This window comes from Molothrus ater, chromosome 16 (genome assembly GCF_012460135.2).
Source record: "Molothrus ater isolate BHLD 08-10-18 breed brown headed cowbird chromosome 16, BPBGC_Mater_1.1, whole genome shotgun sequence".
Lineage (NCBI taxonomy): Eukaryota > Metazoa > Chordata > Aves > Passeriformes > Icteridae > Molothrus > Molothrus ater.
This window is the reverse complement of record NC_050493.2, coordinates 2495781-2508388: the sequence shown is the minus strand read 5'-3', so window position 1 is coordinate 2508388 and position 12608 is coordinate 2495781. Positions and strand designations below refer to the sequence as shown.

Below are 12608 nucleotides of genomic sequence, written 5' to 3'. Positions count from 1 at the left end.
CAAAAGTTGCGGCGGTGCCGCGGGCGGGCGCCTGGCTCTCCTTGCCGTTGTCTGCACGTGAGAACGCTGACTTGATGGATTTTCTTTCTTTTATTCGGTGGCTGGCAGGGCAGGAAAAAATGGATCTAGCAGATAACCCAAGGAATCGTGGGGTTTGCACATCTGGCTGCGCCTTTGGAAAGCCCCTTGATGGGACTTTCACCTCCCGCTCCCTTTTCTCCCACGGCAAATTTCGCCTCCAAATCCTCCCGTTGACATTAATAAACAAACAAACCGGGGAATAGCCGTGGAGCCCGGTGAGGGGGCTCGGAGTGCTGCCCGGGGGTGGGGAACCGTGTGCTTTTGTTTTAAATAACGAAACGGCGATGATTGAAAACATATGAATAGGATGCAATGCAGAGCGGGTGTGTTACGGGGAGGGAGGCGGGGGGGGGAAGAGCTGGAAAACTGCTTATACGACAGAAGCAGAGCTTGAATGAGTGTGGTGAGATGAAAGGCGAGGGGTCCGTCCCTCGCCCGGCTGCGAGGGGGGGCGATTCCCAAAGGCGGAGGAATGATCTCGGCGTGGGGAAGCTCACTGGGGGGGGAAAAAAAAAAAAACCACGAAAAAAAAACCCCAAAAAGAAACCCCAACCAACCTGAAGTATGTGATTATATCCCGTCCAACCAACTTTGCCGGTTGCGGCGTTAACGGAGCTAATTGTCCTCAAAAATAATAAAACCAGGGGGAAATAAGCCTGCGGTGTGTGGAAGGGGGGGAGATGTGCAGGTCCCCAAACCCCACGGGCTCCCCCAAAAAGCGCCGCCGGGCTGGGGGACACCGAGGCGGTACCCAAACGTGGCCGGATTGTGTTTATTTGGGCGGAAATAAAGATGGAGCAACTGCCCTGGGGAGGGCTGTAATCCCCCCGGGAAGGGCTCCGAACCGCGCCGGTGCTGCCCTGCGCTGCCTGCCCTTCGCTGCCTGCCCTGCCTGGCCTTGCTTTTGTGTTTGTTTGCTTCCGAGGAGGGGGGAGAAGGGAGCCGGGGGGGCCGCGAAGGCGGGGAGAAGCCGTGAGGGCGGAGAGCCGATTTAAATTGGACTTAATGGATTCCCAGGGCAGCTCTTTTAGATGAAAGTCAAAATAAGAGCCAAAGTGAATCTCAGCAGACCTGTCTGTTGCATTAGAGATGCAGCCCTTCCTCTCCCTCCCTCCCTCCCTTTATTCTTTAAAAGAGAGGGGGAAAAAAGTGTTATCCTTACGGAAGACGGCGTGGAGTTTCTCATTCCTATAATGCGAGCTCTAATTGAAGAACTTGCAGCCTCTTGGGAGAGTCTTTACTGATCGCTGCTTTTGTTATTCATGCCGCGCTCTGTTTTCTTGGGATTTTTTTGGGGGGGCTGATGTGAGTCTGACTGCGCCGGGTGTGATGCTGTGTCCCCCCCAGGCCGGCTCCGCGGGCTGACAGCAGGTAGGACCCCCTGGTCCCCTCCTCAGGGGGTCACAGCGGGCTCCCCCGGGTCGGTTGTGCTGTGCTGGAGGAGGAGATGAGCAGCTGAAAGCCCCCGGGAGCTGTCGGGTGGGGGGAGATGCTGCAGCCTGGCTGCGGGTGGCTCTCGTCCTCACAGGACCCCCCGGGAGGGATCCTTGCCCGGCGTGGCACATGGGGATGGGGGCACAGCAGGGCTTCTGCCTCCTGCCTGTGCTCACTGCAATGGTTTCGGGGTGCCGTGCAGTGCCACGAGCCTGCTTGGTGCAGAGGGCACAGTGCAGCCCTGCTGTCACGGCTCTCCTGTCCCACGGGGGTCTGCCGTGTCACCTGGAGGGGACAGGTGTTGTGCCAAGGCCACGTGGGTGCTCTGCCCACCCAGGGTGAGGAGCAGGACACAGCCAGTGAGCCTGCAGGACCTGTGCTGGGCGAGTTTCCCTCCTCCCCTGCCTTTTCTGTTGCTCAGGAATTCAGGGGTGCACAGGGAGACTGGCAGATGGGGCTCCCCCCTTCAGGGGTCTCATCACCCCTCCCAGCCCCCTTGGGTGGCCAGAGGAGCTGCTGGCCTGTGTCCCCAAGCCCTGTGTCCCCACAAGGTCCCATGGTGATGCTGCCCATGGCAGTGGGCTGGTTTGATGCAGCCAAAAGCTCCTGGGGGGCAGGTCCTTGCTGTCCCTGCGTCCCTTTCCCAGCCTTGGGCACCCATTTGAACTACACTTGAGCTCTGCAAGGAGGAAAACAAGAGCCACAAGCCCCAGGGCTGCTGTCAGTGGCATTTGGTGGCTGTGGGGTGAGCGTGGCTGGGGAGGAGGATGTGTGAGCAGGATAGGGCTCTGCCAGCCCATCGGCTTAGCACGGAGGCAAAGCAGTTAACCTGGACATCTGATCTCCCCGGGAATTGTGTATTGACCCTGACAGCGATGCATCAGGAGCGACAGACTCTCCATCATCGATCCCTCTCCTCCCATCACCAGGTGTCGACACCGACAGCCGTGGAGCCGGCTTTAATTTCAGGCCTCTGGCTCCAGCACGTAACACTTAGCCATGGTCCCAAGGTGCCACCAGGCTCTGCAAACAAACACCTGCACAGGCAGGTGACCGTCCCCATTTTGTGGCAGGGATGGCACTTGCTGTGCGTGGCCAGCTGAGCTGGGGGCAGGGTTGGCAAGGGACCATCCCAGGGCCATTGGGCAGGGTGGTATTGCAGCCTTTGGTGGGGGATCCGGGGATCACCTGGAGTTCCTGCTTTGCCGGTCTTTGCTGGGAAAACCCTCTGATCTGGCACCCCTTGTGCCATCAGGGTTGAACAGCAGAGGATTTGCCCAAGCTGGGGTGTCCCAGTCCTTTTGCAGCCTTTTCTGAATGACCTTATCTGGCCTGGATGTGTCTTGTCTTTCCCACCTCTAAAATGGCTACTCCCAAACCTGCTGGGTGGTCAGGTGTGTGTGCCACCCCACAGAGACCTGCTGGGGAGCCTGGTGGGTTTCTTGGGTGCCTTGATTTTGGTCAGGGGCCGGCTGGCACCTCGCCTCTCCTCCTTCCCAGCATCTTGAGATTTCCGAGACGCACGCAGCCAAGCTGAGGCTGAAAAAGCTGCTTGTGGTGGTTCAAGAGCATCTCCTCGACAGAGGAGAGAGAGGGAGGCTTTTCATTCCTCCCTTTCTTTTGGAGCTATCCAAGCTCCCCTCACCGGTGCAGGGGCTCTTCCCGCTCCCCCCTGCAAGGGAACGTTAAAAGCCAGGGGCAGCGGATATCTTGACACCCCGTCAATCCCAGCCTTTTACAGCAGCAGTCTCTGAAGGCTGGCACTGCTGCACAGAAGAAAACAAGTGAGAAGAGGGGGGGAGGCGAGAGCAAGCCTTTGCAGCCGGCAATCGATAATTGTGGTGTCACTCACTGCCTTGGAAGTTCCCGCATCCCCACGGTCGCTGGCTGGGGGGAGAAGGGGAGGGTGGGAGCTGGGCTCTGCCCTGCCAGCACCGGGCACGGGGCAGGGAGGGTGGCAGAGGGCGAGAGCCCAGCCCTGAGCAGGAGCCTCCCGCTGCATTACTCACCACTTGATGTAGCTTGAACCTTTCAACTCCCTCCCCTTGGGGATGGAGCGGGCTGGGCAGAAGGTGTTGACGGAAAATGCTCTCTTTCTTAGCTTTGAGGGTTTTTATTCCCCTTTCCCTCTTTTTTTTTTTTTTTTTCCCTTCCCCACCTCTCTCTATGGGAATTTTGGGCTTTAATAATCTCCCCAAAATATAAAAGAAACCCAAAAAACCCCCCAGCCCAGCTCCCCCTCATGTGTGTCTCCATCTTAGCAAAAGCCGAGGCAAAAGATCAAGGAATTCTTCCTTTTGTGCAGCTTTCAAGACCAAAGATGTGCCGGTGAAAAGGGGAGGCTCAGAGTACCAGGCACACACAAGTGTTAAAGGAGAGGCTTCCCTTTTGTCTCCAAGGCAATCAGCCGGTGAAGGGATCCACAAATTAATTAAAAATTGCTCTGTCTTGATTGAGTTATTCCTGCTCGCATCCCACCTGCCTATCAAAAGACTGGGAATGGCAGGAGGAAATTCCTATTTCTTTCCCAAACAGCTTAGACACGTACCACGGTCTGTCTCGCTTGCCTTTTATCCCAGGCAGCAAAGGAAATAAAAAAAAGAAAGGGCTGGCGTGATATCCAAAGAGATCTCTCCCGGAGGATGCGTCCCCTCTCCTGCGCTAACAAATGCTGCGGTATTTGGACGATTTGGAAGAAAAATGAGCAGATTTACGTGTCAGGCATGGGCCAAATTGTAGTTGTAACTCCATGAAGTTGATGGAGATCCATCGGAGATTAATTTGGCCCCAGGTCTGGCGCTTGCTCCGCAGGGAATAGGCTGGATCTCTGCCTTGGTTGAAACAAGAGGTATTCAAATGGGTTTGTTGTGGCTGTGCTATGCCCAAGTGGTAGAGCCGAGCAAAAATCCCAACTGGTTGTATCCCCGGTGCCAGAGCACCATAAATACACCTCAAGCTGTCAAGTCCTGCACAGTCTCTACTGCATTTACCACTGAGAACGCTTTCAGGGGGTAGATTTATCTGTAGGGGCTGTGCACAAGTCTCCCTGTGTGCTTTGCTAAGAGGCTTGAACTCCATGCCGGTGTCCTGGTGGGGGAAGCCTTTCTCCCCTCCTGTTTATGGGATTTCCACCCAAACCGAGCCTGTGCCTGGGCTCAGCCTGAGCCCCAGAGAGCCCAGCCCTCCTTCGCTGGGCTCGGGCTCTGGTTTGGGGGGGCATCATCAGTCAGTGCCTCTGAGCAGGATTCGGGGGGGTTGGTTTGCTGCTTTGCAGTCAGACCTTGCTTCCTCTGCTTTATTGTCATCTCCGCTCTTAGTCACCGCTCGATGCCTCACCAGAGGACACTGCTCCTGCTGCATTTATGGCAGCCACTAAAATTGGCTGCTCCGACAGGGAGGGACACTGAGCATCAGGGAGGCTCTGCCCAGCTCCCTGATGGTCCTTGGCATCGTGTGGGGAGCGTAGGGGAGCTGCAGGGCAGGGCTGTGTCTGTCACCAAATGGGTCCCCTGTGCTGAGGATGCGTGAGGGAATATGGGAGCAGTGCTGGAAAGGAGCAGCAGTGGCCACGTTCTCAGGTGGAGATGGCTGGTGTGTAAATGAAAATGAGATGCTCGATAAAGTAGGAAAGCATAATTAAAAACGTTCACGGCTGCTGGCTCGCGAGGCGTGGGCACTCAGTGATCCAGCGAGGCACAGCCGTCCCCCTCCCCAAACCCCACGGCTCTCAAGCCTCCTTGTCCTGTAATAGCATGTCCTTCACATGCCTGTCTCTGCATGATCTATAGAACAGGGCTGGCCTCTCATACCACTGCCTTCCACCAGGCCAGTGACTGGATTCTCCAGAGGAGACTCTAGTCCTATCATAGCATGTCCTTCACCGTGACTGCTGCTGCACAGAGACACGGCAGCACGGGGCTCTAATACCTTGTAATTCACTGTGACTGCTGTGGCAGGACCTGCACCGTGCTGTGCTGCCGCAGCCCTTCAGACCCCTTGGCTTTTGCATCTGCTCTCGGGCTTCAGAGCAAGGGCTGGGTGGGAGGGGACAGATGGTGGCGGGACCTTGGAGGTGTCCCAGGCTTGGTGGGGCTCCCTGGCTCCTGGTGGGGCTGGGAAGGTGCTGAGTATCCCCAGGACACGGTCCCATCCTGCCTCCTGGGTGGTTTAAAAGAGGGAGTGCTGGGGGCCAAGCTCTGCCTTGGCAGGGGAGGAATCCCTGTGACTGTGCCAGGGTGAGAAATGGCCCTTGGATGCAAGGAAAGCATCCTTCCTCTGGGTGGTATGGGCATCATAATAAATGTCAATATCTCTGCACACACAAAGGAGAAGGGGACATTTGGCTACCGAGCGTGTTTGTTCCAGGAGCTGATTTACTTTGAAGACTTCAAGGCTTCTCTAATGCTTCCCTCTTCACTGGTTAACCCTGTTCCTTTGCCAGTTGAATAGAAATGCAGCTGCCATCAATAAAGCCCTTCTGGAGGCTGTTCCAGGGATGTGTCCACACTGCTCTCAGTGCTGTGCTGGACACTGCTCCCTCTCCAACTGATCTGGTTTAGCTGCACCCCTGGGCTTTTGCTGCCCTGGTAAAGTGAAAATCCCTGTGAGGGATGAGGGTTTTCCAGCGAAGTGACGGAGATCCCAGTGCTCAGAGCATCCCCTTGGAGCCTTGCTGTGCACAGAGCAGGGTGGAGGTGACCATGGTTCATCCAGGAAACAGATTTGGGGTTGTTACTTTGTGTTGCTGGATTTTCTTTGGAGGGGAGGCATTGGAAAGCCTGGAAGCTGGAACCTCTAAGAAGTGTGAGAATGTCTTGTCAGGGCTCCCAGGATGAGAGAATAGCATGTTTGGTGGTGAGATGGATGAGAGAGCAAATTTTGGGAGCTAGTGCTTCCCTGCAGCATGATGCTCGGCTTGTTTTCCAAAAAACAGGAGTTGGCATCTCCTGTTTTGCTTCCATACAAATCATCAGTGTTGTTGTTGCTTCTGCTTGGACTGAGGAAGGAGGAATTTGGCCCAGTGGCTTTTTTTCCCTCCTGCTTCCCCTAGCAGCCCGGGCTACAGATCTGCAAACAGCTGTAAGGAGAGCAGAGATCATTAGCTGGCAGGATCAGATGAGATAGTTTCTTAAAAGGATTGTCTGATTTCTCTATTGATCAGCCTGATTTAAAAGGGGGAGTTGGGTCAGAGGGCATAAATTATCATTGAAGGAGGGGTGAAGGCCTCAAAGGCTGTGCTGCACTTAGCTGCAGTGCTGAGGAATGTGTCTCTCGGCGGGGACGTGCAGAGCTGAGCGCCGTGGCTGCCGGCCAAGCTGGGTCTCCTCTACGCTCAACTGGGAACCGAGTCAAGGGAAGTGCATTTCAACTTGGGTAAAGAGCCTCTCTCTCTTTGCCAAACTGGTGTCTGCAGCCCCCACTGCTTGGGGTCAGAGGGCGAAGGGGTGCAGCGTGGCCCTGGGGGAGGTTTGGGGTGCAGCAATGGTTTGGGGCCGCTGTGGGCTCTGAGCTCCCTCCCTCCCTCCCCAGAGAGAGGATGCTCTCACCCCGCAGAGACCTGCGACCTCTCCCTGGCTTTCCCCGGGCTCCCTGTGTGGTCTGCAGCAAGATGTTGAACCACGGGAGGTTTCTGCCTCCCTGGCTGTAAAATGAAGCTAATCTGCAACCTGAGGTTGCTGCTTTCCCCGTTCTTGTGATCGCTGCCCAGGGCTCCTGCATCCCCTGCCACGGGAGTCACGGGACTTGCAGGCTTGGCAGTGGCCCCCCAGCTCTGGATTATGGGAAGAGGAATAGGAAAACATCTAGGGGAAATGAGGCACCATCCACATCGATGGCAGAGGGTCTGGTTTTGGGGACATGGCACATCTTCCACACCAGCTTGTTCTGCTGCAGCCTGGATCCTTCTTCATTCTTCCCTCATTCTCATCCATCTTTATGGTGGAGGAGCCTTTTGTGCCTAGGTCAGTGTCCCATCTCTGCCTTCTCCCAGGGTTTGCATCTCCCACAGCTCTCTGGGCAGGACTGTGGGGATCTGCAGTGGGGTTGTGTCACTGTGACAGGGTTGTGTCACCCCAGCAGGGCATGAGCTGGAGCCAGGACAGGCTGTCTCGACAGGGAAAGCTGCAGGAGCACTTGTGAGGTGGCAGATCACCCTCTGATTGGGGTTTGTGCCCTTTCCAACCCCGATGGAGCTTGTTCCTCTTATTTCTGGCTGTGCTAAATTAAAACAGTGCAAGAGGTGTGATTTCTGCAGCTGTGGGCAGCTCTAAGGTGCCCTGGTGAGCTCTGGGCTGGCACATCTGCCTGGAGTAGCACCACCAACGGGGGAGGCTGACACAGCCACACTGCTGGTGTCCCCAGGCTGGGGACATGTCCTGAAACTGAGTCCATCTGCCCTTTCCCAATGCTGTTCCACATGCCAGCAGTGCAGCCAAGGCTGCTGCCTGCCCCTGTGCTGCTCATCCTCTTGTTCCTGCCCTCCTGCACAGAATCATTGAATCACAGCATCATTAAGGTTGGGAAACCCCTCTAAGACCATCAAGTCCAACCATTAACTGCCAAGCCCACCACTAAACCATGTCCCCAGGTACCACATCCACACATTTTTTCCACTTCCAGGTTGGATGAACACTCCACCAGTACCCTAGGCAGCCTGTTCTGATGCCTGACCACCCTTTTGGTGAAGACATTTTTCCTAATATCCAACTTCAACTGCCCCTGGCTCAACTTGAGCCATTTCCCCTTGTCCTATCACTTGTTACCTGGAGCAGAGCCTGACCCCCACCTGGCTGCACCTTTCTGTCAGGGACTTGAGGAGAGTGAGAAGTTTTCCCCTGAGCCTCCTTTTCTCCGGGCTGAACTCCCCCATCTCCCTCAGCCGCTTCTTGTGCTCTGGATCCTTCCCCAGCTCCGTTGCCTTTTTCTGGACACACTCCAGCACTCCAGCCTCTTCCTTGGAGTGAGGGCAACAACCCCACGTGCCCCATCCGTGTGCACAGTGGCTGCTGGGGACAGCAGCATGGTGGTTCCCCATGACGTGTGTGCCTTGGAAGGAGCTGAGCCAGGCCATTATCACGGATCACTTCTGCCAGGTGGCGAGCAGGGGACCAAGCATCCCAGCCCAGGGCACGGCTGGGAGCGGGCAGAGGGTTCAGAGGCTGAGCCAGGGCTGCAAGGGCTCGCAGCAGCCCCTCTCCCACCGAGGAAGAGAGCATCTCTTCCAAGCATCGGCCTCCCAGCATGGCTGTGGGAGCAGCCAGCAGCGTGCGGCAGCTGGGCCAGGCATTATCCTGGAAATGTCACCCGAATGCCAGCCCGCCGGTGAGCGCCAGGACGTGGCGGGAGGCGGTGACTCGGCTCGCCGGCATTGGCTACCATCTTAGAGGAAATGTGGAGCGGCGGGTAATTATTTCTCCTTCTTAATTGAAATTTCAGCCTCAGTGGTTCGCGGGAGCGGGCGGGAGCAGGAGCACAGGCGAGCGTGACACGAGCGCAGGGCTCGTCGTGGCATGGGGGCAGCACGAGTGACACGAGCCTGTGGGGTGGCAAAGCATCTCCCAGCTCATGCAGAGTCCAGCACTCCAGGGAAGGAATTCCCATAGCCCACAGCATGGCCTGCTCATAGCTGCGAAATAAACCCCCAGAATGCCAAGATTTTAATTTTTTTTTTTAATTATTTTTTTTTTTTAGCTGGGGAGGATGCTTTATTGTTTCTTTATCCCCGTATTTCTGTTTTCCTTCAGATGAAGGGCCAATTAACTGGAATTAGGCGCTGCAGCCTGGCACCCCGCGTGGGCTCGGAGCAATCAGGTGGAGCGCAGCATGGCTGATGAGAGCCAATCAAGATGTATAAATGAGGTGTTGACATTCAAACAGCGGGTACCCGCGCCTGCCCGGCCGCAGCCGCGCCTGCGTGCTGCCAACCACGGCACCAACCCTGCCACCAGTGGCGAGGGCTGGAGCTCCACGGGGCAGCCCAGTCTGCTTTGGGTCCAAAAGTGTGCTGGGGACACACAGCTGCTCATGCTAGGGGCAGTGGGTGTGAGGGAGAGTGGTGGGCACCCCTGCCAGGGTGTGTTTGCTGGCAGTGCTCGTGCCCAGTGTTGGTGCATCTCCTGGTCAAGGCCCATAGTGCTGCTCCGGGGTGGGCAGCCAAGCAGAATTTTGTTCCTTTAGGGAAACCCAGGCACAGGGCAAGGTGGTGGACAAGGTCCATAATGCTGGGGCCTGGTTTCACCCTCAAGGTTTTGTATTTCCATTGCCTGGGTCAGTTTTGGCTTCAAGTCCCTGAGTGGTGTTAGGACACATTTGTCCCCCCACTGTCTAGGGACCGTGGATGGGGACCTCAGTGTGACCACCATGCTGGCAGCAGCCCCCAGCAGTTTGTCACCCTTGGCTCTTGGGTTTGCCTCTGTGGGACACCTTGGGAGGTGGGGACCAGGGCCACCAGTGGCTGTGACAGCACACACAGGCCAGAGGAGCTCAGAGGCCATCCAGGGAGGAGAAAGCAGCTCCGGGGCGAACAGCCTCATCAGCGTTTCCTGTCTCACGATGGAGAAATCGCATGTGGTGAGAGGCTCTAAAAATAGGCTCAGCAAACTTTTAACCACATTTGCAGATGTTAAAGGTAAAGCCAGAGCAGCCCCGGGGAAGAAAACATCCCTGGCCGTGCCTCCCTGGTGCTAACCCTCAGCTCTGCCGGTGGTGGGGAGCCAGCTCTGAGGGCAGGAGCCCCCAGATGGGCAGTGGGGCTGAGCCTCAGCCTCGTGGCGTGGTTCTCCTGAGTGTCCCCATTAAGTGTGTGGCAGGAGGACATTAGGAGCAGGAGCACGTACCGGCAGGCTCTGTCTAACAGCACTGCCGCCTGACCCTGATTTGTAGCAGGGCTGAGCAGGGAGGTTTGCTGTAGTGTTACAGCTTTTCCTGTGGTAATAGCCGGCCGGGCAGCACTCACACAGCACTGCCAGTGGCACCAGGAGCCCGCAGTGGCACAGGGAACCCACGGTGGGAAGGAGATGCTGGTTCACGGCACATTTGCTTGCAAGAGAGCTGAGGGGGCATGTGGGGACACGGTGTTGCTGCTGGAGTTGTGTCTCCCCATGGCAGCAGTGCTGGCAGAAACACAGCTGGATCTGCCTGTCCTTGTCCCCACCAGCCCAGTGGTTCCACGTCCAGTGGCTTGTCCTGCACTCTGCAGTGGGTGCTGCTGTCTCCTTGCCTGCTGCCCGTGTCACATCACCAGGGCTGGAGTCAATTGGGGACAGTGGCCAGGGCTGCCAGGTCCTCTCCCAGCTGAGGTGTCAGCTCCCCGATGGCACTCAGGGCATGTCCCCTGTTTCTGCCATGCCAGGGGTGACAAGCCATCAGAGGGTGCCAGCCTTGTGCACACAGTGGCCACAGTGAGGTCCCTTTGTACCATCCCTGTGAGATCTCTGTGGGGATGGATGCATTGCCATGCATCCCCAGGGACTTGCAGAGGCAAAATTGACCTGGTAATGGAATGGAAATAAAAAGCCTGGAGGGTTGAGGTGAGCCCCGAGGTTGTGGTGCTTGTGGAGGGCTGGCAAGGGGCATTCTGCCCACAAAAGATGGAAGGGGCAGCATCGCTCTGTGGTGCTGTGGTCCCTGGCTTCTGCCAGCCCTGCAGCCCCAGGTGGGAGATAGAAAGAATCTTTAACCTCACAAACGTGGAAGGTTGACTCGAACCATCAGAAAGATGAAAGAGACAGAGAGAGAGAACGATTAAAGGGAAGAAATGGAGATTCCTCATGTTACCTTTGCTGCCTGATACCGGCAACTTATGAACCCCCAGCACCTCTCACGTGCAGCTCAGTGCTGGGGCATGGGAGGGCACGACTTTCTCCTCAGGAAGGAACTTCCCAGGAAAATTTTAATGCTTGCTGTTGGTGTGATGTCTGGGGGAATCCACTGCTTTCTGTCTGCCACTGCCTGGCTTCACCTTCTCCTGCTGGCAACTGATGCGTCCTCACAGCTGAGTTTGGCGTGATGGTTCGGGTTGTTGTCAGCCTTCACCTGCAACACTGGAGGGGAAAAACTGCCCCTCAGAGTTTTATTTAGCTAAAAATACCGACCCAAACCCAACCTCAGTCAGGTGCAGGCTGTGGGGTGCCTCATGGAGGGATGACTGGGATGCTGGGGAGCAGCACTGCCAGAGGGATCTCCACTGGCCACATTGGGGTTGGTGTTTTGGCAAAAGGCATCACCTTGCCAGTAGGAATAATAGCCAGGAGGGGGAGGGGGCCAGGGCAGGCAGACAAGCAAATCCGTTTTATCAGACGCCGCATATTTTATGAAAGCACATTTCAGCTCTTCAGCCTTGGAAAGCTTTTCATACCCTTTAATTTTCTAATAAAAAGGAATTACGTTTGCTGAAAAGCCAGTAACAAGATTCACTGTCATTGTCTTTTGTACAGACCATAATTCCTGGCTCGGGCTCCTGCCTGCAGCCCGGTTGTGTGGTCCCAGGTGTGGGTCCGGGGTGCTGGCAGGGGAACTTGAGGACCATGGCTTTGCCACTGGGAGCTTGTGACAGGTGCCCAGGAATGATGGGGGTGGAGGTGAGCACCACGTTTGTCTGCATCCACAGTGATGCCTCTTGGTGCCCAACACAGATGCCTGAGAAAGCAGCATCTGATTTTGAGGTGGTTCCTGCTGCCTGAGTGTGCCAGGTGGGATGGCCTTTGAACTAAAAATCAGTTTAATTGCATGGTCATTGGCCTTGTAACCACAAGCTCGAGAGCAATGTGAGGTCCTGACGAGGCTGGTGGCTGGCAGACAGCTTTTCTGCTCTTTGATGTGGCTGGGACAGGTTGTGGTTGCACATGTGTTGGAGCAATGGGGTGTCTTTGCTGAGGACGAGCCGGTGTCCCCTGGCCCTGCAGATCTGACTGGTGAAAAGGTTCAGCTGGGCAGCCAACAATTCCCAGTTATCCCCCTCCATCCTGGGTATCCCTCCTGCAGGCTGCAGGAGCTACCAAACGTGACATCTCAGCAAGCCCAGGGCACTCCCAAAATCCAACCAACCCCAGGCTCTGACAGTGGGCAAAGCATGTCTGGGTACCGACGCCGAGACC

The 12608-nt window shown here is 56.2% G+C and overlaps 1 protein-coding gene across 2 annotated transcripts in view; it reads left to right on the top strand.

The window, feature by feature from the left end:
* RAI1 (retinoic acid induced 1) overlaps positions 1-12608 on the top strand; it is a 74513-nt gene that overhangs the window by 35993 nt on the left and 25912 nt on the right. The window lies entirely within an intron of this gene.